At 40.7% G+C, this 20,623-nt stretch overlaps 1 pseudogene; it reads right to left on the bottom strand.

Moving 5' to 3' along the window:
* The window catches only part of LOC139409587 (lipoma-preferred partner homolog), a 526,233-nt pseudogene that overhangs the window by 83,251 nt on the left and 422,359 nt on the right, over nucleotides 1-20,623 (bottom strand).

The following is a 20,623-nucleotide window of genomic DNA, read 5'->3' as shown; positions in this document are numbered from 1 at the left end:
TGAGCCTCCTGTGTCGTGGGGTGAGTCTCCTGTGTCGTGGGGTGAGCCTAAATGATAGGGCTGTGTAGTGTGTAGTAACTCAGAGGTAAATGATAGGGCTGTGTAGTAACTCAGGCCTCTCAGAGGTAAATGATAGGGCTGTGTAGTAACTGAGGCCTCTCAGAGGTAACTGAGGCCTCTCAGAGGTAAATGATAGGGCTGTGTAGTGTGTAGTAACTCAGACCTCTCAGAGGTAAATGATAGGGCTGTGTAGTAACTCAGGCCTCTCAGAGGTAAATGATAGGGCTGTGTAGTGTGTAGTAACTCAGGGCTCTCAGAGGTAAATGATAGGGCTGTGTAGTGTGTAGTAACTCAGGGGTCTCAGAGGTAAATTATAGGGCTGTGTAGTGTGTAGTAACTCAGGGGTCTCAGAGGTAAATTATAGGGCTGTGTAGTGTGTAGTAACTCAGGGCTCTCAGAGGTAAATTATAGGGCTGTGTAGTGTGTAGTAACTCAGGGGTCTCAGAGGTAAATTATAGGGCTGTGTAGTGTGTAGTAACTCAGGGGTCTCAGAGGTAAATGATAGGGCTGTGTAGTGTGTAGTAACTCAGGGGTCTCAGAGGTAAATTATAGGGCTGTGTAGTGTGTAGTAACTCAGGGCTCTCAGAGGTAAATTATAGGGCTGTGTAGTGTGTAGTAACTCAGACCTCTCAGAGGTAACTCAGGTCATTAACCAACTCTCCTGTGGTATGCAGCCTCAATCACACTCATTTCTCAACAGGTCTTTCATCAACTAGCTACAGAGCAGGAGTGTGTGTGTGTGTGTGTGTGTGTGTGTGTAACGTGACACAGTTGGCAATTAACACCCTGACATCATGTGTAGTCTCTTGGCTCCTACCCATATATATCTCTATCTAAACCCTGGGGATTTGACTATCACTTTAGAGGTTTGACGGGGTGGCCCAAAAATGCCAACCTATTCCCTATGTAGCGCACTACCTTTGACCAGAGTGCCAATAGGCCCTTGTCAAAAGTAGTGCACTATATAGTGCCATTAGGGATGTAACTGAGGACTCACAGAAGAACAGATTCACATTGTTAGCCAGGTGGATCGAGTGTCACTATGTGAAATGTCCTTTGATTTTCCAAAAGGAAAACAGTTTTGAATATGAATTGGATGTGAAGAGCCAGATGCATAGATATGGATAGAGAATATACGAGCTGCCTCAGAAATGTACATATCTATGGAAATACGATAGAAAAAGACCGGAAGTTAGATATAAATAGTCATATGATAGTAAGCGTGATTAACAAGGGGAAGTTGAGAAAGTTTACAGACTTCCCGAGCCAAAATCCAGAGCCAAAAAAACCTAAAAAAAAACAACCCAGACTGAATTCCTCAATTAGAAATAAATGTGCGGTTTCAATTTGACCGGGACTTCCATGGTGAGATATCCTTATTTTCAATGAACTTTTACAGGTTATTGTCATTGAGATGAAAGAGACCTGTGACAAGAGAGACCAGTTGGTCCAATCTGATCTTTGAAACAAGTACCACCTAAACTGACTTGGCTGAATGACTCAAATGACTCAGCTGTAAATACATTTCGGGAAAGAAAAATGTTGGAATCTTTCTCAAGGACCTCAATCTCTTGTGGTCCATCCTCCCTATACTGCGCAAGAGAGTTTTAGTATTTCTGTTGCGCAACCCAAGACTGCGGGAAAATTAACCAGAGAGAAGAGTTTCATAAGATTCTCAGTGAAGTTACTGAAACCTCGACAAGAATCTGACGACCAAACGGGACACTATTCCCGATATAGTGAACTACATTTGACCACAGACCCCCTTTTTTTTTTTTTTACATCGGTCAAAACTAGTGCACGATTTAGCAATAGGGTACAGTTTAGGATGCAAACAAATTCCCAGAAGCTAAACCACATCATACAGGAACTGTCATTCAGTTCCTGTTTTAATCAGACTCTTCAGTAGAAGAAATACAATTACTTTTTTTTTTTTCAAAGGGCTGTTTTATTTATTTATTTTTACAAAAAAAGGAAGGAAGGGAGAAACGGGGGGGGGGGGGGGGGGGGTAGGATTTGTTATCCAATCTACAAAGGGAAGTAATCCAATCCAACTTTCTACATCTCCAGTGTGTTTCCACTGTGTCTCATCTTCCTATCAGATGTACACTACCGTTCAACAGTTTGAGGGGGGGTCACTTAGAAATGTCCTTGTTCTTTGAAAGAAAAACTCTTATTTTTTTTTTTCTCCATTAGAATAACATCAAATTGATTAGAAATACATTGTAGACATTGTAAATGACTATTGTAGCTGGAAACGGCAGATTTTTGATGGAATATCTACATAGACGTACAGAGGCCCATTATCAGCAACCATCACTCCTGTGTTCCAATGGCACGTTGTGTTAGCTAATCCAAGTTTATCATTTTAAAAGGCTAATTGATCGTTAGAAAACCCTTTTGCAATTATGTTAGCACAAAATGAAAACTGTTGTCTGATTAAAGAAGCAATAAAACTGTCCTTCTTTAGACTAGTTGAGTATCTGGAGACTCAGCATTTGTATATTCGATTACAGGCTCAAAATGGCCAGAAACAAAGACCTTTCTTCTGAAACTCATCAGTCTATTCTTGTTCTGAGAAATTAAGGCTATTCCATGAGAGAAATTGCCAAGAAACTGAAGATCTCATACAAAGCCGTGTACTACTTACTCCCTTCACAGAACAGCGCGAACTGGCTCTAACCAGAATAGAAAGAGGAGTCTACACTGTGTTTCTGATCAATTTGATGTTATTTAATGGACAAAAAATGTGCTTTTCTTTTAAAAACAAGGACATTTCTAAGTGACCCAGTGTACCTCCAGATAAACTGCTATGGATTAGAATACTGAGCTGCCTGCATGGTGACACAGTCTGGCTTATCACTGGAGACACAGTCTGGCTTATCACTGGAGACACAGTCTGGCTAATCACTGGAGACACAGTCTGGCTAATCACTGAAGAGACACAGTCTGGCTAATCACTGAAAACACAGTCTGGCTTATCACTGGAGACACAGTCTGGTTAATCACTGGAGACACAGTCTGGCTAATCACTGGAGACACAGTCTGGCTTATCACTGGAGACACAGTCTGGCTAATCACTGGAGACACAGTCTGGCTAATCACTGGAGACACAGTCTGGCTAATCACTGGAGACACAGTCTGGCTAATCACTGAAGAGACACAATCTGGCTAATCACTGGAGAGACACAGTCTGGCTAATCACTGGAGACACAGTCTGGTAATCACTGGAGACACAGTCTGGCTAATCACTGAAGAGACACCGTCTGGCTAATCACTGAAGAGACACAATCTGGCTAATCACTGAAGAGACACAGTCTGGCTAATCACTGAATAGACACAGCCTGACTAATCACTGAAGAGACACAGTCTGGCTAATCACTGGAGAGACAATGGGGATTTCTCAATATGCATACTGTGCTTCACACTCCCATGCCCCGAGGGCATTCTCTGAGGGCATTCTCTTGAGTATGTTATTATTAGAATGAGAGTGTGGAGAACAAACACATTTTTCATTTGAGAAGCAATGCGCACTCTTGTGCTACCGCATTACAACCTCTCCCTCAACGTCAGCAGGACAAAGGACCTTATCGTGGTCCACACAAAGGGGGTGAGCACACCCCCATCCACATCGACAGGGCTGAAGTGGAGCTGGTCCAGAGCTTCAAGTTCCTCAGTGTCCACATCACTTAGGAATTAACATGTTCCTGACACACCCACACAGTTGTGAAGAGCGCACGGTAGTGCCTCTTCCCTCTCAGGAAGCTGAAAAGATTTGGCATTGGCCCTCAGGTCCTCAAAAACACCTACAGCTGCACCATTGAGAGCATCTTGACTGGCTACATCACCGCCTGGTATGGCAACTGTAAGGCACCTGACTGCAAGGCGCTACAGAGGGTGGTGAGTACGGCCCAGTACATCACTGGGGCCGAACTCCCTGCCGTCCAAGACCTCTATACCAGGCGGTGTCAGAAGGCCCAACATATTTTGAAAGACTCCAGCCACGCAAGGCATACACTGTTCTCTTTGCTACTGCACGGCAAGCAGTACCAGAGCACCAAGCCTGGAACCAACAGGACCCTGAACAGCTTGGGTAAATAGCTAATCAAATGGCTACCCGCTGCTGTTACTGTCTATTATCTATCCTTTTGCATAGTCAATTTAACCCTACATGACCAAAAGTATGTGTACACCTGCTCGCCGAACATCTCATTCTAAAATCATGGGCATTAATATGGAGTTGGTCCCCCCCACCCCCTTTGTTGCTATAACAGCCTCCACCCACTCTTCTGGGAAGGTTTTCCACTAGACGGCGGAACATTGCTGCTGTAACAGCCTCCACTCTTCTGGGAAGGTTTTCCACTAGACGTCGGAACATTGCTGCTGTAACAGCCTCCACTCTTCTGGGAAGGCTTTCCACTAGATGTTGGAACATTGCTGCTATAACAGCCTCCACTTTTCTGGGAAGGCTTTCCACTAGATGTTGGAACATTGCTGCGGGGACAATTCAGCAACAAGAACATTAGTGAGGTCAGGCACTGATGTGATTAAGGCCTGGATCTCAGTCGGCGTTCCAATTCATCCCAAAAGTGTTTGATGGGTTGAGGGCAGGGCTCTGTGGAGGCCAGTCAAGTTTTTCTACACCAATCTCGACAAACCATTTCTGTATGGAACTCGTTAGTGGGTGTTGTAACCGAGGACAATTTTTACACACTACACGCTTCAGCACTTGGTGGGCCCGCTCTGTGAGCTTGTGTGGCCTACCATCTCGCGGCCAAGCCGTTGTTGCTCCTAGATGTTTCCATTGCACAATAACAGCACTTACAGTTGACCGGGGCCGCTCTAGCAGGGCAGAAATTTGACAAACTGACTTGTTGGAAAGGTGGCATCTTATGACGGTGCCACGTTGAAGGCCACTGAGCTCTTCAGTAAGGCCATTCTACTGCCAATGTTTGTCTATGGAGATTGCATGGCTGTGTGCAAAATGTTTCTGAAAAAGCCAAATCCATAAATGTTTTGGGGTGTCCACATTCTTTTCTATATATAGTGTACATACACTGCAGCTTCCTCAATTACCTCGTACCCCTGCACATCGGCTTAGTACCGGTACTCCCTGTACTCACACCACTACTTTTTACACATTTTGTTGTGTTATAGCCTGAACTTAAAACTTACATTTAGATTTTGGTTCACTGACCTATACACAATACCCCATAATGTAAAAGTGGAATTTTCTTTGTAAAATGTATAAAAAATGTCAAGCCTGAAATGTCCTCAGTCAATAAGTATCCAACCTGTGTTATGTCAAGGAGCCTAAATAAGTTCAGGAGTAGAAATGGTTAACAAGTCACATAATATGTTGCAGGGACTCACTCTGTCTGCAATGATAGTGTTTAACATGGTATTTGAATGACTACCTCATCTCTGTACCCCACACATACAATTATCTGTAAGGTCCATCAGTCGAGCAGTGCATTTCAACCACAAAGACCAGGGAGGTTTTCCAATGTCTTGCAAAGAAGGGCACCGATTGGTAGATTGGTATAAAAAATAAAAGCAGATATTGAATATCCCTTTGAGCATGGTGAAGTTATTAATTACACTTTGGATGGTGTATCAATACACCCAGTCACTACACAGATACAGGCATCCTTCCTAACTCAGTTGCCGGAGAGGAAGGAAACTGCTCAGGGATTTCACCATGAGGCCAATGGTGACTTTAAAACAGTTACAGAGTTTAATGGTTTTGATAGGAGAAAACTGAGGATGGATCCACAACATTGTAGTTACTCCACAATACTAACCTAAATGACAGAGTGAAAAGAAGGAAGCATAATAAAACATATTCCAAAACATGCATCCTGTTTGCAACAAGGCACTAAAGTAATACTGCAAAAAATGTGTCAAAGAAATTAACACTTTGCCCTGAATACAAAACGTTATGTTTGGGAAAAATCAAACACAACTCATCACTGAGTACCACTCTTCATATTTTCAAGCATGGTGGTGGCTGCATCAGTGGTCAGTGGTCGCCATCCTCTCAGTCAGATTACATTTTTTTGAAGTGAGAGGGTGGAAGTCAGGAGACGAAAGATGTGCCTCAGACACCTGCCCTGCAATGTTACTGCCTATTCAACTCAATTTGCTGCCATGGCAATACAGACAACAAGATAACTACATCAGCACACGTTTAATTCTCAGCTATATGTGAATCGTAATAATCTAGCTAGCAAGCTAGTTTAAAAAGCAAAATAATACCTAAAACAACCTAAAAAAACGAACTAAATACCTAAAACTAACGTGGTGAAAGGTAGATGACTAGCTAGCTGTCAATTCTTCGTGGCTAGCTAGCCCTGTTGACTTATTATGGTGTTGCGATATACGCTCATTACAGTGGGTATTGTAGGCAGATAAACATGCCAAAATTAACACAGAATGTATGTATTAACGTATCAAGGTAAAATATTGTAGTCAGGCAACATATGAAATGTAAATAGGCAACATTTCATTCTGAAGTCAGAGTTTATTTTCTCTCGCTTCAGCACCCCCCCCACCCCCCACAAAAATAATTATTGAGTCATATTTTTGTCCATACTTTTTGTTGAAGCTTGCATCGATGCATGCTTTGACATGTGTACAAGTGGAGTAAACATCAGAGAAGTGACCTCCGTGCTCCAATTCGAATACTTTGATTTGGACTCGTGTTAAAGAAGAGACATGATGTCATTATACCTCCGAGGGTGTTGATGTTTCGGGAGAGACGTGAGGTGGCAGAAACACACCCAGAGCATGTAGACTGTGTGAAGTGAAACAGCAAGTACTTTACACACGTCCAGTTACTTACAGATTAAAGTGATGAAAGAAATAGATGGACGGGCCGAGAGTCACAATATAGCAGAGCTCAGTAGGCATCTACACCTTGTGATTGTTCTTGTGTGTGTGGTGTGTAACGAAGGGCTTAGACTCACGATGTAGCAGGGTATGTGTGTATACTGTGTTTGTGTGTGTGTGTGTATTGTGTGAATGTATACTTGTAAAGTGTGCAATATGAAAGAGGAGACTCGCGATGTAGCAGGGCTTGTTCTCCACAGTGCAGAAGGGTTTGTGTGTGTGTGTGTGTGTGTGTGTGTACAGATGGGCTGAGACTCACGATGTAGCAGGGCTTGTTCTCCACAGTGCAGAAGGTTTTGTGTGTGTGTGTGTGTGTGTGTGCAGATGGGCTGAGACTCACGATGTAGCAGGGCTCGTACTCCACAGTGCAGAAGGTTTTGTGTGTGTGTGTGTGTGTGTGTGTGTGTGTACAGGTGGGCTGAGACTCACGATGTAGCAGGGCTCGTACTCCACAGTGCAGAAGGGTTTGTGTGTGTGTGTGTGTGTGTGTGTGTGTGTGTGTGTGTGTGTGTACAGATGGGCTGAGACTCACGATGTAGCAGGGCTCGCAGTAGGCCTTCTTCTCCACAGTGCAGAAGGGTTTGTGTGTGTGTGTGTGTACAGGTGGGCTGAGACTCACGATGTAGCAGGGCTCGCAGTAGGCCTTCTTCTCCACAGCGTAGAAGGGTTTACCGCGCAGCCTGCCACTGCAGGTCATGCAGATGAAGCAGTCCACGTGGAAGACCTGGTCCATGGCGGTACAGCCGGTACCCTCACCCACCACATTATCCCCACAGCTGGCACACCGCCCTGGGGTAGAGGAGGAGAGTTAGACCCTCTGTCCACAGGTCTGCCTGTCTGTCTATCTGTCTGTCTGTCTGGCACACCGCCCTGGGGTAGAGGAGGAGAGTTAGACCCTCTGTCCACAGGTCTGCCTGTCTGTCTGTCTGTCTGTCTGTCTGTATGGCTGTCTGTCTGTCTGTCTGTCTGTCTGTATGGCTGTCTGGCTACAGGAGGAAAAGGAGAGTTAGACCCTCTGTCCAAAGGTCTGCCTGTCTGTCTGTCTGTCTGCCTGTCTGTCTGTATGGCTGTCTGGCTACAGGAGGAAAAGGAGAGTTAGACTCCCTGTCCACAGGTTTGTCTGTCTGTCTGACTGGATACGTTAACATGGCAACATGCTCTCTGAACATGCTACCATGACAACATGCTCTCTGAACACACGTTACACCATGACAACACGCTCCCTGAACACACATTACCATGACAACACACTCTCTAAACAAACATTACCATGACACCACACTCACTTAACATGACATGCTCTGTGAACACACGTTACCATGTCAACACGCTCTCTGAAGATGTTAACATGACAACACGCTCTCTGAACACGTTACCATGACAGCACACTCTATGTACACATGTTACCATGACAACATGCTCTCTGTACACACATCACCATGACAACACACTCTCTGAACACGTTAACGTGACATGCTCTCTGAACACACGTTACCATGCCAACACACTCTCTGAACACGTTAACATGACATGCTCTGTGAACACACATTACCATGACAACACACTCTCTGAACATATGTTAACATGACAACACACTCTCTGAACACGTTAACATGAAAACACTCTGTCTGAACATGTTAACATGACAAACCTCTCTCTGAACACACATTACCATGACAACATGCTCTCTGAACACACGGTAATATGTCAACACACTCTCTGAAGATGTTAACATGACAACACGCTCTCTGAACACGTTACCATGACACCACGCGTTACCATGACAACACACTCTCTGAACACACTGTATTATGACAACACTCTCTCTGAACACGTTAACATGACAACACGCTCTCTGAAAACACAGTGACATGTCAACACGCTCTCTGAACACGTTAACATGACAACATGCTCTCTGAACACACGTTACCATGACAACACACTCTCTGAACACACATTACCATGCCAACACACTCTCTGAACACGTTACCATGACAGCACGCTCTCTGTACACATGTTACCATGTCAACACTCTCTCTGAACACACATTACCATGACAACACGCTCTCTGACCACACGTTAACCTTGACAACACACTCTCTGAACACACGGTATTATGACAATACTCTCTCTGAACACAAGTTAACATGACAACACGTTACCTGCACACATGTTACCATGACAACACGCTCTCTGCACACACGCTAACATGAGACAACACTCTCTGTACACACATCACCATGACACCACACTCTCTGAACACGTTAACATGACATGCTCTGTGAACACACGTTACCATGTCAACACGCTCTCTGAAGATGTTAACATGACAACACGCTCTCTGAACACGTTACCATGACAGCACACTCTATGTACACATGTTACCATGACAACATGCTCTCTGTACACACATCACCATGACAACACACTCTCTGAACACGTTAAGATGACATGCTCTCTGAACACACGTTACCATGCCAACACACTCTCTGAACACGTTAACATGACATGCTCTGTGAACACACATTACCATGACAACACACTCTCTGAACATATGTTAACATGACAACACACTCTCTGAACACGTTAACATGAAAACACGCTGTCTGAACATGTTAACATGACAAACCTCTCTCTGAACACACATTACCATGACAACATGCTCTCTGAACACACGGTAATATGTCAACACACTCTCTGAAGATGTTAACATGACAACACGCTCTCTGAAGATGTTAACATGACAACACGCTCTCTGAACGCGTTACCATGACAACATGTGCCCTGTACACACGTTACCATGACAACACGCTCTCTGACCACGCTTTACCATGACAACACACTCTCTGACCACACGTTAACCTTGACAACACAATCTCTGAACACACGGTATTATGACAACACACTGTCTGAACACGTTAACATGACATGCTCTCTGACCACGCGTTACCATGACAACATGCTCTCTGACCACGCGTTACCATGACAACACACTCTCTGAACACACTGTATTATGGCAACACTCTCTCTGAACACGTTAACATGACAACACGCTCTCTGAAAACACAGTGACATGTCAACACGCTCTCTGAACACGTTAACATGACAACATGCTCTCTGAACACACGTTACCATGACAACACACTCTCTGAACACACATTACCATGCCAACACACTCTCTGAACACGTTACCATGACAGCACGCTCTCTGTACACATGTTACCATGTCAACACTCTCTCTGAACACACATTACCATGACAACACGCTCTCTGACCACACGTTAACCTTGACAACACACTCTCTGAACACACGGTATTATGACAATACTCTCTCTGAACACAAGTTAACATGACAACACGTTACCTGCACACATGTTACCATGACAACACGCTCTCTGCACACACGCTAACATGACACAACACTCTCTGTACACACATCACCATGACACCACACTCTCTGAACACGTTAACATGACATGCTCTGTGAACACACGTTACCATGTCAACACGCTCTCTGAAGATGTTAACATGACAACACGCTCTCTGAACACGTTACCATGACAGCACACTCTATGTACACATGTTACCATGACAACATGCTCTCTGTACACACATCACCATGACAACACACTCTCTGAACACGTTAAGATGACATGCTCTCTGAACACACGTTACCATGCCAACACACTCTCTGAACACGTTAACATGACATGCTCTGTGAACACACATTACCATGACAACACACTCTCTGAACATATGTTAACATGACAACACACTCTCTGAACACGTTAACATGAAAACACGCTGTCTGAACATGTTAACATGACAAACCTCTCTCTGAACACACATTACCATGACAACATGCTCTCTGAACACACGGTAACATGTCAACACGCTCTCTGAAGATGTTAACATGACAACACGCTCTCTGAACACGTTACCATGACAACATGTGCCCTGTACACACGTTACCATGACAACACGCTCTCTGACCACGCTTTAATATGACAACACACTCTCTGACCACACGTTAACCTTGACAACACAATCTCTGAACACACGGTATTATGACAACACACTGTCTGAACACGTTAACATGACATGCTCTCTGACCACGCGTTACCATGACAACATGCTCTCTGACCACGCGTTACCATGACAACACGCTCTCTGAACACACTGTATTATGACAACACTCTCTCTGACCACGCGTTACCATGACAACACACTCTCTGAACACACTGTATTATGACAACACTCTCTCTGAACACGTTAACATGACAACACGCTCTCTGAAAACACAGTGACATGTCAACACGCTCTCTGAACACGTTAACATGACAACATGCTCTCTGAACACACGTTGCCATGACAACACACTCTCTGAACACACATTACCATGCCAACACACTCTCTGAACACGTTACCATGACAGCACGCTCTCTGTACACATGTTACCATGTCAACACTCTCTCTGAACACACATTACCATGACAACACGCTCTCTGACCACACGTTAACCTTGACAACACACTCTCTGAACACACGGTATTATGACAACACTCTCTCTGAACACAAGTTAACATGACAACACGTTACCTGCACACATGTTACCATGACAACACGCTCTCTGCACACACGCTAACATGACAACACGCTCTCTGAACACGTTAACATGACAACACCTTCCCTGCACACACGCTAACATGACAACACACTCTCTGAACACGTTAACATGACAACACCTTCCCTGCACACACGCTAAAATGACAACACGTTCCCTGCACACATGTTACCATGACAACACACTCTCTGAAGACACGTTAACATGACAACACGCTCTCTGAACACGTTACCATGACAACACACTCTCTGAACACGTTAACACACGCTCTCTGTAATAACTTGAGAGGCAATCGTACTGTATATAATAGCATTTTCCTAAGAACCAGCTTCCTTCTGATCACAAGAAAACGTCCCTAATCAAAGGGCCTTCAGAGGCAAACTGGGGACATTCCCCAAAACATTAGCTAAAGGTCACATTAAGTTGTAGTTACACTTTTACTGTGTTGAAACACAAACCAACTAATACTACTAGTTTAACCCTAACCAACTGATACTACTAGTTTAACCCTAACCAACTGATACTACTAGTTTAACCCTAACCAACTGATACTACTAGTTTAACCCTAACCAACTTCTACTACTAGTTTAACCCTAACAAACTGATACTACTAGTTTAACCCTAACCAACTGATACTACTAGTTTAACCCTAACTTACTGATACTACTAGTTTAACCCTAACCAACTGATACTACTAGTTTAACCCTAACCAACTGATACTACTAGTTTAACCCTAACCAACTTCTATTACTAGTTTAACCCTAACCAACTGATACTACTAGTTTAACCCTAACCAACTGATACTACTAGTTTAACCCTAACCAACTTCGACTTCTAGTTTAACCCTAACCAACTGATACTACTAGTTTAACCCTAACCAACTGATACTACTAGTTTAACCCTAACCAACATCTACTACTAGTTTAACCCTAACAAACTGATACTACTAGTTTAACCCTAACCAACTGATACTACTAGTCCTAGTTTAACCCTAACCAACTGATACTACTAGTTTAACCCTAACCAACTGATACTACTAGTTTAACCCTAACCAACTGATACTACTACGTTAACCCTAACCAACTGATACTACTAGTTTAACCCTAACCAACTTCTACTACTAGTTTAACCCTAACCAACTGATACTACTAGTTTAACCCTAACCAACTTATATTACTAGTTTAACCCTAACCAACTGATACTACTAGTTTAACCCTAACCAACTGATACTACTAGTTTAACCCTAACCAACTTCTACTACTAGTTTAACCCTAACAAACTGATACTACTAGTTTAACCCTAACCAACTGATACTACTAGTCCTAGTTTAACCAACTGATACTACTAGTTTAACCCTAACAAACTGATACTACTAGTCCTAGTTTAACCTTAACCAACTGATACTACTAGTTTAACCCTAACCAACGGCTACTACTAGTTTAACCCTAACCAACGGCTACTACTAGTTTAACCCTAACCAACTGATAATACTAGTTTAACCCTAACCAACTGATACTACTAGTTTAACCCTAACCAACTGATACTACTAGTTTAACCCTAACCAACTGATACTACTAGTTTAACCCTAACCAACTTCTATTACTAGTTTAACAGTAACCAAATGATACTACTAGTTTAACCCTAACCAACTTATACTACTAGTTTAACCCTAACAAACTGATACTAATAGTCCTAGTTTAACCAACTGATACTACTAGTTTAACCCTAACCAACTGATACTACTAGTTTAACCCTAACCAACTTCTACTACTAGTTTAACCCTAACAAACTGATACTACTAGTTTAACCCTAACCAACTGATACTACAAGTTTAACATTAACCAACTGATACTACTAGTCCTAACCCTAACCAACTGATACTACTAGTCCTAGTTTAACCAACTGATACTACTAGTCCTAGTTTAACCAACTGATACTTCTAGTTTAACCCTAACCAACTGATACTACTAGTTTAACCCTAACCAACTGATACTACTAGTTTAACCCTAACCAACTGATACTACTAGTTTAACCTTAACCAACTGATACACCTAGTTTAACCCTAAACAACTGATACTACTAATCCTAACCCTAACCAACTGATACTACTAGTCCTAGTTTAACCAACTGATACTACTAGTTTAACCCTAACCAACTGATACTACTAGTTTAACCCTAACCAACTTCTACTATTAGTTTAACCCTAACCAACTGATACTACTAGTTTAACCCTAACCAACTGATACTACTAGTTTAACCTTAACCAACTGATACTACTAGTCCTAACCCTAACCAACTGATACTACTAGTTTAACCCTAACCAACTGATACTACTAGTTTAACCTTAACCAACTGATACTACTAGTCCTAACCATAACCAACTGATACTACTAGTTTAACCCTAACCAACTGATACTACTAGTTTAACCCTAACCAACTGATACTACTAGTCCTAACCCTAACCAACTGATACGACTAGTCCTAGTTTAACCAACTGATACTACTAGTTTAACCCTAACCAACTGATACTACTAGTTTAACCCTAACCAACTTCTACTACTACTTTAACCCTAACCAACTGATACTACTAGTTTAACCCTAACCAACTGATACTACTAGTTTAACCTTAACCAACTGATACTACTAGTTTAACCCTAACCAACTGATACTCCTAGTCCTAACCCTAACCAACTAATACTACTAGTCCTAACCCTAACCAACTGATACTACTAGTCCTAGTTTAACCAACTGATACTACTAGTTTAACCCTAACCAACTGATACTACTAGTTTAACCCTAACCAACTTCTACTACTAGTTTAACCCTAACCAACTGATACTACTAGTTTAACCCTAACCAACTTCTACTACTAGTTTAACCCTAACCAACTGATACTACTAGTTTAACCCTAACCAACTGATACTACTAGTTTAACCCTAACCAACTGATACTACTAGTTTAACCCTAACCAACTGATACTACTAGTTTAACCCTAACCAACTGATACTACTAGTCCTAGTTTAACCAACTGATACTACTAGTTTAACCCTAACCAACTGATACTACTAGTTTAACCCTAACCAACTGATACTACTAGTTTAACCCTAACCAACTGATACTACTAGTCCTAGTTTAACCAAATGATACTACTAGTTTAACCCTAACCAACTGATACTACTAGTTTAACCCTAACCAACTGATACTACTAGTTTAACCCTAACCAACTGATACTACTAGTCCTAGTTTAACCAACTGATACTACTAGTTTAACCCTAACCAACTGATACTACTAGTTTAACCCTAACCAACTGATACTACTAGTCCTAGTTTAACCAACTGATACTACTAGTTTAACCCTAACCAACTGATACTACTAGTTTAACCCTAACCAACTGATACTACTAGTTTAACCCTAACCAACTGACACTACTAGTTTAACCCTAACCAACTGATACTACTAGTTTAACCCTAACCAACTGATACTACTAGTTTAACCCTAACCAACTGATACTACTAGTCCTAGTTTAACCAACTGATACTACTAGTTTAACCCTAACCAACTGATACTACTAGTTTAACCCTAACCAACTGATACTACTAGTTTAACCCTAACCAACTGATACTACTAGTCCTAGTTTAACCAACTGATACTACTAGTTTAACCCTAACCAACTGATACTACTAGTTTAACCCTAACCAACTGATACTACTAGTCCTAGTTTAACCAACTGATACTACTAGTTTAACCCTAACCAACTGATACTACTAGTTTAACCCTAACCAACTGACACTACTAGTTTAACCCTAACCAACTTCTACTACTAGTTTATCCCTAACCAACTGATACTACTAGTTTAACCCTAACCAACTTCTACTACTAGTTTAACCCTAACCAACTGATACTACTAGTTTAACCCTAACCAACTGATACTACTAGTTTAACCCTAACCAACTGATACTACTAGTTTAACCCTAACCAACTGATACTACTAGTTTAACCCTAACCAACTGATACTACTAGTTTAACCCTAACCAACTGATACTACTAGTCCTAGTTTAACCAACTGATACTACTAGTTTAACCCTAACCAACTGATACTACTAGTTTAACCCTAACCAACTGATACTACTAGTCCTAGATTAACCAACTGATACTACTAGTTTAACCCTAACCAACTGATACTACTAGTTTAACCCTAACCAACTGATACTACTAGTCCTAACCCTAACCAACTGATACTACTAGTTTAACCTTAACCAACTGACACTACTAGTTTAACCCTAACCAACTGATACTACTAGTTTAACCCTAACCAACTGATACTACTAGTTGAACCCTAACCAACTGATACTACTAGTTTAACCCTAACCAACTTCTACTACTAGTTTAACCCTAACCAACTGATACTACTAGTTTAACCCTAACCAACTTCTATTACTAGTTTAACCCTAACCAACTGATACTACTAGTTTAACCCTAACCAACTGATACTACTAGTTTAACCCTAACCAACTTCTACTACTAGTTTAACCCTAACAAACTGATACTACTAGTTTAACCCTAACCAACTGATACTACTAGTCCTAGTTTAACCAACTGATACTACTAGTTTAACCCTAACAAACTGATACTACTAGTCCTAGTTTAACCTTAACCAACTGATACTACTAGTTTAACCCTAACCAACGGCTACTACTAGTTTAACCCTAACCAACGGCTACTACTAGTTTAACCCTAACCAACTGATAATACTAGTTTAACCCTAACCAACTGATACTACTAGTTTAACCCTAACCAACTGATACTACTAGTTTAACCCTAACCAACTGATACTACTAGTTTAACCCTAACCAACTTCTATTACTAGTTTAACAGTAACCAAATGATACTACTAGTTTAACCCTAACCAACTTATACTACTAGTTTAACCCTAACAAACTGATACTAATAGTCCTAGTTTAACCAACTGATACTACTAGTTTAACCCTAACCAACTGATACTACTAGTTTAACCCTAACCAACTTCTACTACTAGTTTAACCCTAACAAACTGATACTACTAGTTTAACCCTAACCAACTGATACTACAAGTTTAACATTAACCAACTGATACTACTAGTCCTAACCCTAACCAACTGATACTACTAGTCCTAGTTTAACCAACTGATACTACTAGTCCTAGTTTAACCAACTGATACTTCTAGTTTAACCCTAACCAACTGATACTACTAGTTTAACCCTAACCAACTGATACTACTAGTTTAACCCTAACCAACTGATACTACTAGTTTAACCTTAACCAACTGATACACCTAGTTTAACCCTAAACAACTGATACTACTAATCCTAACCCTAACCAACTGATACTACTAGTCCTAGTTTAACCAACTGATACTACTAGTTTAACCCTAACCAACTGATACTACTAGTTTAACCCTAACCAACTTCTACTATTAGTTTAACCCTAACCAACTGATACTACTAGTTTAACCCTAACCAACTGATACTACTAGTTTAACCTTAACCAACTGATACTACTAGTCCTAACCCTAACCAACTGATACTATTAGTTTAACCCTAACCAACTGATACTACTAGTTTAACCCTAACCAACTGATACTACTAGTTTAACCTTAACCAACTGATACTACTAGTCCTAACCATAACCAACTGATACTACTAGTTTAACCCTAACCAACTGATACTACTAGTTTAACCCTAACCAACTGATACTACTAGTCCTAACCCTAACCAACTGATACGACTAGTCCTAGTTTAACCAACTGATACTACTAGTTTAACCCTAACCAACTGATACTACTAGTTTAACCCTAACCAACTTCTACTACTACTTTAACCCTAACCAACTGATACTACTAGTTTAACCCTAACCAACTGATACTACTAGTTTAACCTTAACCAACTGATACTACTAGTTTAACCCTAACCAACTGATACTCCTAGTCCTAACCCTAACCAACTAATACTACTAGTCCTAACCCTAACCAACTGATACTACTAGTCCTAGTTTAACCAACTGATACTACTAGTTTAACCCTAACCAACTGATACTACTAGTTTAACCCTAACCAACTTCTACTACTAGTTTAACCCTAACCAACTGATACTACTAGTTTAACCCTAACCAACTTCTACTACTAGTTTAACCCTAACCAACTGATACTACTAGTTTAACCCTAACCAACTGATACTACTAGTTTAACCCTAACCAACTGATACTACTAGTTTAACCCTAACCAACTGATACTACTAGTTTAACCCTAACCAACTGATACTACTAGTCCTAGTTTAACCAACTGATACTACTAGTTTAACCCTAACCAACTGATACTACTAGTTTAACCCTAACCAACTGATACTACTAGTTTAACCCTAACCAACTGATACTACTAGTCCTAGTTTAACCAACTGATACTACTAGTTTAACCCTAACCAACTGATACTACTAGTTTAACCCTAACCAACTGATACTACTAGTTTAACCCTAACCAACTGATACTACTAGTCCTAGTTTAACCAACTGATACTACTAGTTTAACCCTAACCAACTGATACTACTAGTTTAACCCTAACCAACTGATACTACTAGTCCTAGTTTAACCAACTGATACTACTAGTTTAACCCTAACCAACTGATACTACTAGTTTAACCCTAACCAACTGATACTACTAGTTTAACCCTAACCAACTGACACTACTAGTTTAACCCTAACCAACTGATACTACTAGTTTAACCCTAACCAACTGATACTACTAGTTTAACCCTAACCAACTGATACTACTAGTCCTAGTTTAACCAACTGATACTACTAGTTTAACCCTAACCAACTGATACTACTAGTTTAACCCTAACCAACTGATACTACTAGTTTAACCCTAACCAACTGATACTACTAGTCCTAGTTTAACCAACTGATACTACTAGTTTAACCCTAACCAACTGATACTACTAGTTTAACCCTAACCAACTGATACTACTAGTCCTAGTTTAACCAACTGATACTACTAGTTTAACCCTAACCAACTGATACTACTAGTTTAACCCTAACCAACTGACACTACTAGTTTAACCCTAACCAACTTCTACTACTAGTTTAACCCTAACCAACTGATACTACTAGTTTAACCCTAACCAACTTCTACTACTAGTTTAACCCTAACCAACTGATACTACTAGTTTAACCCTAACCAACTGATACTACTAGTTTAACCCTAACCAACTGATACTACTAGTTTAACCCTAACCAACTGATACTACTAGTTTAACCCTAACCAACTGATACTACTAGTTTAACCCTAACCAACTGATACTACTAGTCCTAGTTTAACCAACTGATACTACTAGTTTAACCCTAACCAACTGATACTACTAGTTTAACCCTAACCAACTGATACTACTAGTCCTAGATTAACCAACTGATACTACTAGTTTAACCCTAACCAACTGATACTACTAGTTTAACCCTAACCAACTGATACTACTAGTCCTAACCCTAACCAACTGATACTACTAGTTTAACCTTAACCAACTGACACTACTAGTTTAACCCTAACCAACTGATACTACTAGTTTAACCCTAACCAACTGATACTACTAGTTGAACCCTAACCAACTGATACTACTAGTTTAACCCTAACCAACTTCTACTACTAGTTTAACCCTAACCAACTGATACTACTAGTCCTAGATTAACCAACTGATATTACTAGTCCTAACCCTAACCAACTGATACTACTAGTTTAACCCTAACCAACTGATACTACTAGTTTAACCCTAACCAACTGATACTACTAGTTTAACCCTAACCAACTGATACTACTAGTTTAACCCTAACCAACTGATACTACTAGTCCTAGTTTAACCCTAACCAACTGATACTACTAGTTTAACATTAACCAACTGATACTACTAGTTTAACATTAACCAACTGATACTACTAGTTTAACATTAACCAACTGATACTACTAGTTTAACATTAACCAACTGATACTTCTAGTTTAACCCTAACCAACTGATACTACTAGTTTAACCCTAACCAACTGATACTACTAGTTTAACCCTAACCAACTGATACTACTAGTCCTAGATTAACCAACTGATACTACTAGTTTAACCCTAACCAACTGATACTACTAGTCCTAGATTAACCAACTGATACTACTAGTTTAACCCTAACCAACTGATACTACTAGTTTAACCCTAACCAACTGATACTACTAGTTTAACCCTAACCAACTGATACTACTAGTTTAACCCTAACCAACTGATACTACTAGTTTAACCCTAACCAACTGATACTACTAGTTTAACATTAACCAACTGATACTACTAGTTTAACCCTAACCAACTGACACTACTAGTTTAACCCTAACCAACTGATACTACTAGTCCTAACCCTAACCAACTGATTCTACTAGTTTAACCCTAACCAACTGACACTACTAGTTTAACCCTAACCAACTGATACTACTAGTTTAACCCTAACCAACTGATACTACTAGTTTAACCCTAACCAACTGATACTACTAGTTTAACCCTAACCAACTGATACTACTAGTCCTAGATTAACCAACTGATACTACTAGTTTAACCCTAACCAACTGATACTACTAGTCCTAGATTAACCAACTGATACTACTAGTCCTAACCCTAACCAACTGATACTACTAGTTTAACCCTAACCAACTGATACTACTAGTTTAACCCTAACCAACTGATACTACTAGTTTAACCCTAACCAACTGATACTACTAGTTTAACCCTAACCAACTGATACTACTAGTTTAACCCTAACCAACTGATACTACTAGTCCTAGTTTAACCAACTGATACTACTAGTTTAACCCTAACCAACAGATACTACTAGTTTAACCCTAACCAACTGATACTACTAGTTTAACCCTAACCAACTGATACTACTAGTCCTAGTTTAACCAACTGATACTACTAGTTTAACCCTAACCAACTGATACTACTAGTTTAACCCTAACCAACTGATACTACTAGTTTAACCCTAACCAACTGA

The sequence above is a fragment of the Oncorhynchus clarkii genome, chromosome 5 (genome assembly GCF_045791955.1).
Source record: "Oncorhynchus clarkii lewisi isolate Uvic-CL-2024 chromosome 5, UVic_Ocla_1.0, whole genome shotgun sequence".
NCBI lineage: Eukaryota > Metazoa > Chordata > Actinopteri > Salmoniformes > Salmonidae > Oncorhynchus > Oncorhynchus clarkii.
Note: the sequence above shows the minus strand (reverse complement) of the source record. Positions and strands in the feature narration are given on the sequence as shown.